Source organism: Crocodylus porosus, unplaced genomic scaffold (genome assembly GCF_001723895.1).
Source record: "Crocodylus porosus isolate Cpor-Errol unplaced genomic scaffold, CroPor_comp1, whole genome shotgun sequence".
NCBI classification, from domain to species: Eukaryota; Metazoa; Chordata; order Crocodylia; family Crocodylidae; genus Crocodylus; species Crocodylus porosus.
The window spans coordinates 15,565,928-15,574,216 of record NW_017728916.1 but is presented as its reverse complement, the minus strand read 5'-3'; the positions used below and the strand labels follow the sequence as shown (position 1 = coordinate 15,574,216).

Here is an 8,289-nt window from a genome sequence, read left to right as displayed (position 1 = left end):
TGGCACTCACACACAGGCACAGGGTGAAGTACCAATTGTCCAAGCAGGGTAATTTGCACTTTGAGACTTGGGTGCAGGCCCTGGCTTGGGTAGTGAGGGTCCCCAAGATCATGGCAGCCTCCCACTTTCATGGAAAGGGGGTCTTTTTCCTTGCCTTGGAAGCAAGCACGCAAAAGGCAGTGGAGAGAGGGGTCATAATGGAGGGCAAGTTTGTCCCTCTTGTGCCCTTAGATGAACTAGAGACCAGAGTGGTCTTCAGCTCTGTCCCACCCTATATTGCCAATTGGGTCCTGCTCCCCCAGCTCCAAACCCTGAGGAGGGTTATTTACCCATTGGTGGTCCCCAATAAGCAGTACAGGCAGCCCCGGCCCTGAGCCACTCGGGCCACCCTATGCCATGGGGGGCTGAAACCTTCTGCTTGTTCCCCTTCACAAACTCACCCACATATGGGACATCCCCCCCTGCCACTCCCCTTATCCCCCAAGACCTCCCCGACATCCCTCACCACTTCTTATAGCTCCCAACAGCCCACTTGACTCTGGACACCTCCAGACATCTCTTGCCACTCCCCATAGCCCCTGATAACCCCCTCCACTCCTGACACCCCTTGACTTCCCCCTGCCACTCCTCACACCCACCCATGCCCAGCCACACCCATAGACTCCCCCCCCCCCACATCCCTAACTTACCTTTGAAAGCACTAGGGGCAGCAGGATCACCACAGACATGTTCTAGCCAAAAGCCAGAGTGCATCTCCTGGAGGACCAACTCCCAAGTTGGCTCCAGGCATGGTCCTGATCTTGCCCCACTGTTCTGTGGCACATTTGTTTTTTACCCCTGGATATCCAGGGACAAATTTTGCCCCCACATGTGCATCTTGCAGAGTCTCAAAAGGGTTTGAGACACCACAAGATGCACATGCACACTCATCTGGACATGCCCTAAGAGTTAATGTATGAGTGCTAGTAGGTTTCTCCATATATGATGAATAAGTCACACTTGTTATGTAAAATACTATTATTTCAGCATCTGGGTGGATGAGTAATACCTCAAAGATGCTGAGCCAGTCCAAGCATATCTCCTTCTTAAAATGATTGTATTACATTTACTGATTAATTTTAAAATGGTCTAATTTTCATTTCATTTGAAAGAGAACATGAACACAGTAAAAATGTTAAGCAACAGTCTCAGACATGGTGCTATACGTTGTGCTGCTCTTGGGCTTTACAGTCAGAGCTGCCAGGCTCTGGAATAGGCTCTTGGCATGGGATGGGGTCCTTAAGGATGGCTGTGATCTTCCAGAGGCACCTTGACCATGCCAATTTGGTCCAATGGGCACTCTTAGTTCTCACCCATGACGTTTTTGATGGAAGTATAAAAATAGGGAGGCTGCCTTTAAGTCCTCTTGGACATGGTTTGCTGGACTCCCAGAACCCCATGGGTTCCTGAACCCCTTGTGGGTCCCATTTTACTATGGGTGTTTCAGGGGACACCATAACCTTATGGGATATATGTGTTGTTCCAGCCACACCCTCAAGCCTCACAGATGGTATTGGCATTGTCTTGCCTAGGCCTTATTACAATTTGGCCCCTTGTCCTCACTGGGCTCTCTGCAGCCCTGTCTCTGCACCCTCTCTGGTGCCAGGGTCCCCATACTGCAGTGAGCCCCCCAATGAGGCCTCCTCCTTCCCCAAATAGCCTCATCCAAACCACCGGTCTTATAAAACAGCAAACAAAACATAAGCCCCTGGGCTATAACATAACGAAGTACAAAGCATGCTCTGCCCCTTTACAAGGGTAAAACTCCCTCTCTAATACTGGGTACCAGGAGGCAAGGATACTTTATGGGCTCCTGGTGCCCCATTAGCCCTAAGAGTACCATATCCAATAGCTGTAGTCTCTGAACCCTTCCTCCCTGAAGGCTCCTTTCCCTTCAGCTGCTGGCAGGAAATTGAACTGCTAGGTCCCAGCCCTAGGGTTTATATGGGCTTAGGACCCTGCCTCTTCCAGCCAGCTAACTAGGTGCAGGTGTGGCCAATTTCCTCATTAGCCAGTTGTCATGGCAACCTGCTCTTATCTGGCCCTTTGTGTTCCCTTGCCGAGTAATCTCTGCTCTAACAGGAGCAGGTACCTTAGTGCCCTGTGACAGCTCTTTCCTACCTTGGGAGTCTTCCAGAGGAGGCTGGACAGATATTTAGCTGGCACTTGTTCTTGCCTGGGGCAGATGCTCAGACCTGATGATCTGTTTAGGTCCATTTTGACCCTAAACACTATGAAACTATGAGACAGCTTGTGTCCATATTATCTGTGCCAGGCCTATCTGTGCATGCCTATGAAACTATGGGCTATCATGTTCAATAACAATTGAATAGTGTCATTGTTATCAGCTTTTGTCAGCAATGGATATATTTTTGAGAATTTTCTAACATTATAGACAACTGAGTGGGCTACAAAGGATTGATACTGTCCTTTCCTGTCCAAAATGGAGTTCACAGTTTATGTGGACTATTGAGTAGTGAAAGGATTTACCATAAAACAAGTACAACTTTACATTTGTAGACACTTTTTTCATGTCCTTGGCGTCCAATTATACAAGAAGAGCTGGATGAATAATTGATAGTTTGTTTTTTTGACCAAAAAACAAAAAACAACCCCCCCTAAAAAACAAAACAGATAACTTTGTATTTCTTGAAACAGATTTTCTTGCTTCCTTTCCTTAAAAATCCTTTCCAGTGTTTGAAAACATTTAACAATTAAATTTGGGCAAATTTGGCTGTTGTATTTAAAAGATGGAAAAAAAAATCTAATTGACAAGTTTTTCTGATTTTTTTTGTTGCTAAAAGCAATTTAACAAATATCAAACAAATAAACAAGTTGTCTTAATTTATCTGAATATGTCTTTGAAAAAAAGAATTTTACCAGGTTCATGACTCTTTAATTGGTTTCAATAGGATAATTCATCTGTGAAAAGAATAGCATGTGCATATTTCTCATGGTGAATCAGGAAATTTAAGATGGCATACAGTTCAGAATTGTAACTCAAATAATAGAAATGTGTGTGTGATCAAAAATTTTTAAAGGCATATTCATTAATGCTATGGTCACAGACTTCTATAGTACTATGAAACCATTTGGAAGCCTAGCACATATTATACGGAGATGATTCTCAGTCAGTAAACAAATCCCTCAGTTTTTTTCACCGGCCAATAAAAACAGAACCAATGGCTTGAAACCAAACATACAGTTTGACTTCCTGGATTAACAATAAATCACGTATGATTCATTGTATGGTAAATATAGTTTCAGTAAATACGTACCCCCCCCCAACATTGTAAGAAGGAGGAAAGATACATTCTGGGAGGAAATGTTCTTCAAAGGAGAAAGGAATTTTTCAGTTGTGGATTTTTCTTTGCTGTAATTTTATAGCCCAATTCTCTGTGTAAGAAACAGACTTCTCCCGTCTTATCTGTGAAAAAGAGATAAGGCACAGAACAGAATTTTGAACCAACTCCTAGCCTTAAACTCTGCTCTTGGGCCTCATTATTCCCAGAGGATATAGATAGAAATGTCTGTCTGTGGGGAACACATTTTTTTTCAAATTATAAAGCAAGTCTTTAAGACAGGATATTTGTCCATTATGCTACAATATGTCTAGAAGAGGTGTCCATCATGAGTGAAGAAAAATCATTAATTTTCAGACCTGTCAGTCTGAGCAGACAAAATAGGAACCCATCTCATACAAAAAAATACAGGCTGCTCATCCTCTATTAAAGTTTATCACCATCAAAGGACCTCTGACATCCAGTAACTTAGTTCTTCTTTCTTCACAGTCATTTTTACTTTGTAACAGGACATTCTAACTTAAAGCTGGAATAGAAGTATTTTAAGTCTAGTAGCAAAAAAGGGACTGAAAGCATTAGTTAAAAAAAATTGAGAAAGGTTTAGGGCAAAACTGATTTTGCACCTAAAAGCAAAAGTTGATGGAATTATATAATGCACAGACTTGTCTGTCATACTTTTCTAACAATTTTATGCCAAAGCCCCCAGATATGTAAATACAGACTAGTAGCAACTGAACATAAAGCAAATATGTTTCCTTGAACAAGTATAGGCCTGTTAAGTTGTTACAGTGACAGTATTGCCTTAGTCTCTGGCATGGGTTGATAGATGATTTTTCATACAGCTCGTACAAAAGACAACCACTCCAATGATAGTAAGCAGAAACATACTAATGGCTAAATAGAGGCAGACAAAATGCCTGAGGCTGAATTGATTCAATCTTCACATTTTAGTCTAAACTAGGACACATGCCTGCAGTGGTGCAGGGCAGCCACATGCCTGCAGTGGTGCAGGCTAGAAGCTGGGGGGCACTACAGCATGCCTCCCTGCGCAGCTGAAGCAGACAGCTTGGGCCAAGGCTAAGCTACCCATCTAAGGGGGGGTGCTTTGCAGGGAAGGTGTAAAGCATCATGGGATACTGACGGACTGTGATTTAACTTGAATCTAGTGGGGGCCTGGACAGCAGTTCAGTAAACTGATTTCACCTAAATCAGCTAAGTCTGATACTACATCCATCCAGGTTTATCTTAAACCAGTTTCAGCCATTTTGAAAGTGGTTTATGTGCACTGAGCTTCTATTGTATTACAGATTTGTACTGGTTTCTGATCACTTATACCAATTTATGTGTTCTTTCTGTCCTTAGTCATTAAGTTCTGCCTCTGTGACTAGCTTGCGAGTGTGGACAAAAATGATACCTCATCTAGTCAGTGTGTGCCAGAGATTGAAAATTAGGCCGTGCAGCTGATATAAACAAGTGTGCCAGGCATACTTTTCCTTAGCACTTTCCACCTTGCCATACAAGGCAGTCTAAACATCACATTCTGTAATGTAGACTGTTATCTCCACCCCAAAATCATACTACCCGCTGTCATCCTGTTTTACTATGTTTACGATAAAAAGAAATCACCAACAATTCAATACTTTTTAAATAGGTATACTGATTCTGAAGCAAGTAATTTAGCATAGTTAAGAACTAGATTATAGTAGCTAATAAATAAATTTAAGTGACAGGTTTCTCTCCATGCCCTTGTGTGTGACACTCCCTAACTGTGAATGAAGCCTTTGAAATGCACTCACAACTTCAGGAGTGCCTTCTGCCCCAAACCTCTCTCCACTTCATCACTAAGTACAAAGTGAAATGTGCTGAGGGTTCATATGTTAGTCTGTTGTGCTTCAGCTTTACCTGTCTCATTCAGGTCTTGCCAGCCCTTAGCACAGGGTTTTTTTTTCCAAGCTGGAAGAATCACACCCACGATCATGACTTTGCTGACATATTCTCAGTAAAGAAAGAACCCCACTTCCAGAGAAAAGGTATGTCTGTATAGTCAAATACTCCGAAATCACACTCATCCTGCCAATAAGTAAGGTAGAAAACATAGCAACAAGATTTATTATAACTAGAGCAAACATAAGAAATCAGCAAATGAATGTTGAGATGAAGACAGAGATATATGAACTGTAGCAGGCTTGCCTTTTGGATATTAGGTTGAGTCCCAGGCTTGAAATCTTGCTGTTTTGATTGGTGGAGTCCATCCACCAACCAGGAGGCAGCAAAAGCAGTTAAGTCACGGCCCTTTCCTGGGTGGGAGAGGAGTTCCCCCCCCAGACCTGATTGAACACTGTAACACTCAGGGCCAGAAGACTTCAGGGGTGGAACCTTGGAGAGTATAAGAGGAGCTGCATGCCCAGCATGAGGGAACAGATCTGGGTCAGAGAAGAGAGAAGAGTGGGGCTTAGAACTGAGGAGAGCTGCTCAGCAGGATGAAGCAGTAGCCCAGAAGCACCCCTGAAGACTTCCATCAGTGGGGACGGCTCCAGCAGCTAAGCTCTAGGTATGCAGCACGGTGCAAGGCGTCCAGACCCTGGGAGTGGCATGAGACAGCTTGGATCTGCAACCTCTGGCATGCAGCCAGAGACACAATGCACAGGCTGGTGCATGGAGTAGGACCTTTGGAGCACTTGGGCGGTTCAGGTCCTCAACCCCCGGAATGAGGCTGGGAGCTTAGTGCAGGAGGTGCTGCACAGAGGGTTCAGGAGCTGACCGAACCTGGTGCTGCATGAGGCAGCCCAGGCCTCTGACCTATAGCAAAAGGTTGAGGCCAGGGAGCCAGACAGTGATTGGGCTACTGAGCCAGCAGACAGGGCCAAGCCAGAGGCCCCAGAAGCCCTGCATAGAGGAGCCCTGTTCCAGGGGACAGCAACTCCCCCAAAGCCCACTGCAGGTGGGAGAGCAGCTTGGCACAGAGGACAAGGGCTACCTTCCAGGCCCGGGAGCTGTGAGTTGCAGGGAAAAGAGGATTCCAACAGGGAAGGGGGAGTCCCTCCTGATTAAATAAGGGCTCCTGAAAGTGGAGGTGCCACTGGGAAGGCCCCCGTAAAGTTACCAGCTTCCTTGTAGGGCTTGGAAAAAGCACAAAAGCACTGGGGTTTCCCAGTGGGATTAAGTTTATCTTTGACGTTTATCTGTTTCAGATCAGATACTTACCTGTGACTTACCTGTATCTGGAGCACTGGAATAAGGCTTTGTTATTTACCTAGAGGGTATTGTTTATGTTACTTGTTTAGATATCTTATAAATATATATATATTGTACATATGTTTATATCCATGTTCCTTGATAAGTTAATGTAAATAAATGAATATGTAGTTAAGTTCCCTGACTGGCCTAGCCTGGTTCTATAGGCACAGAAGGAAACTGAGCAGTCTGCAGTTCCCCCCACCCCACAGCACACCTGCCAGCTAACAATCCCCTTCAACTGGAGAAGGGGAGTATATACCCAAGTTACCTGGGCTACAGAACAAACAAACAAAAAGAAATATCAGAACAATAACCTGTTCTTATCCTCTGTCTTGAATCCAAGCACACAGGTTTTACTCAGTTTTACAAAGTTATTACATATATTTTGTAGCTTAACTTTGTAGCTTAGTCCTATCGCACCATGATACCAGATTTGCCCGCTACTTTGGGGTGTGCCCATTTATTAGGGCTAGGGTCTTGGTAATTCTATAAATGTGCTGCTTGTGTTCTTGTGTTTCTATATGGAGCTGTATCTCTCCCCCTGCAAGCCCTCACCCCCAATGGAGCTATCTTGCAGGACTCAGTTCAGTGGGGCTGGGTTCCTCCAGTCCCCAAATCAGTCATACACACTGTGAGGGGTCTGTCCGCCGACTGACCATCTCACTGGGGACTCCCGGTGAGAGGGGAGTGTGTCGTCCTCACTGCGCTCAGGCCAGTCTCGCCTGCCACGACTTTGATGATAACTTAGGGGTTCATAATTGTGGCGCATGCAGTCCAGAAATGGCACTCTGTCTCTGCAGGGTCCAGGGGTCCTGAGGGCTCCTCCTCCCCTACACCCTCACCTGATCCTCCAGGAAAGTGGCCGCCTCTCAGGGCGGACCACTCATCAGGGTGCTAGCCCCAATAATGTTCATAAAGGAGAAAAAAATACAAAGTCCAACACAAAGTTCCTGGCAGGGGTTCACCGGGGCCAGGGTTTGTTTGGCCACTCGGCTGTCCCCCCCGATATTCCTTATCAGCTGCGGGGCTGACCCCCTTCCTGGATCCGGGCTGGGATCTTCCGCCCTCTCCCAGGGGCCTCCTTCTGCCCCTTAGTCTTCCCGAGAATTACAGGCACGGTGGTTTCCCCACCTGTGATTGCCCCTATATTACAGTACTTATGGTACCCGGCTCCTGCAGGGTGCCGCCGCTTCCTGCGGTGTTAAGCCACTCATCTCTCCACCGCTGGTTGGCCGGGCCTTCTCACTGCGCCGCGTCGCCAGGTGGCTCGCACCCGCTCCAGGGTGTATCCCCCGACGCCGGCTCTTCCCCTGCTCACCTCCGGATCCGCCGCTCCTGTCTCCGCATCCACCGGGCTTCTCTCCTGGCCCGCCAGGCTCCTTTTATCCATCTGGGTAGGTCTCAACCCAGGTACTTCCGGGTACCTGGAAGGGGGAAACTTGGGTGCTTGGCTTTCCGCCCGGACCCAGAAGTTGGGCCGGTTTCCTCCGCTGTCGGCATCGCCCTCGCCCAGCACCTTCTTCACCTCCTTACATACACAAACACACACAGATTAACGTGACATGCCTGACCTGGCCGGGTTGTTCAGCATAGACAGGCTGACACCCTCATATGCCAAGAATCAGTTCATCAGAGCAACAATAACCACAGTCAGACACAAGCACACAATTAAATAGAATACCTCTGAATCCGGCTGGGTGTCTAGATGACA

General features: G+C 46.1%; 1 long non-coding RNA gene across 1 annotated transcript in view; it reads right to left on the bottom strand.

Annotated features, from left to right (window-relative positions):
* Window positions 1-1,767: 1,767 nt before the first annotated feature.
* The window catches only part of LOC109311107, a 12,396-nt gene continuing 5,874 nt past the window's right edge, over window positions 1,768-8,289 (bottom strand). Inside the window, exons 2-3 of the long non-coding RNA XR_002101420.1 lie at window positions 1,997-2,001; window positions 1,768-1,779 (exon numbers count right to left, since the gene is read on the bottom strand). This is a non-coding gene — a long non-coding RNA (uncharacterized LOC109311107). The remainder of the gene's footprint in view (window positions 1,780-1,996; window positions 2,002-8,289) is intronic.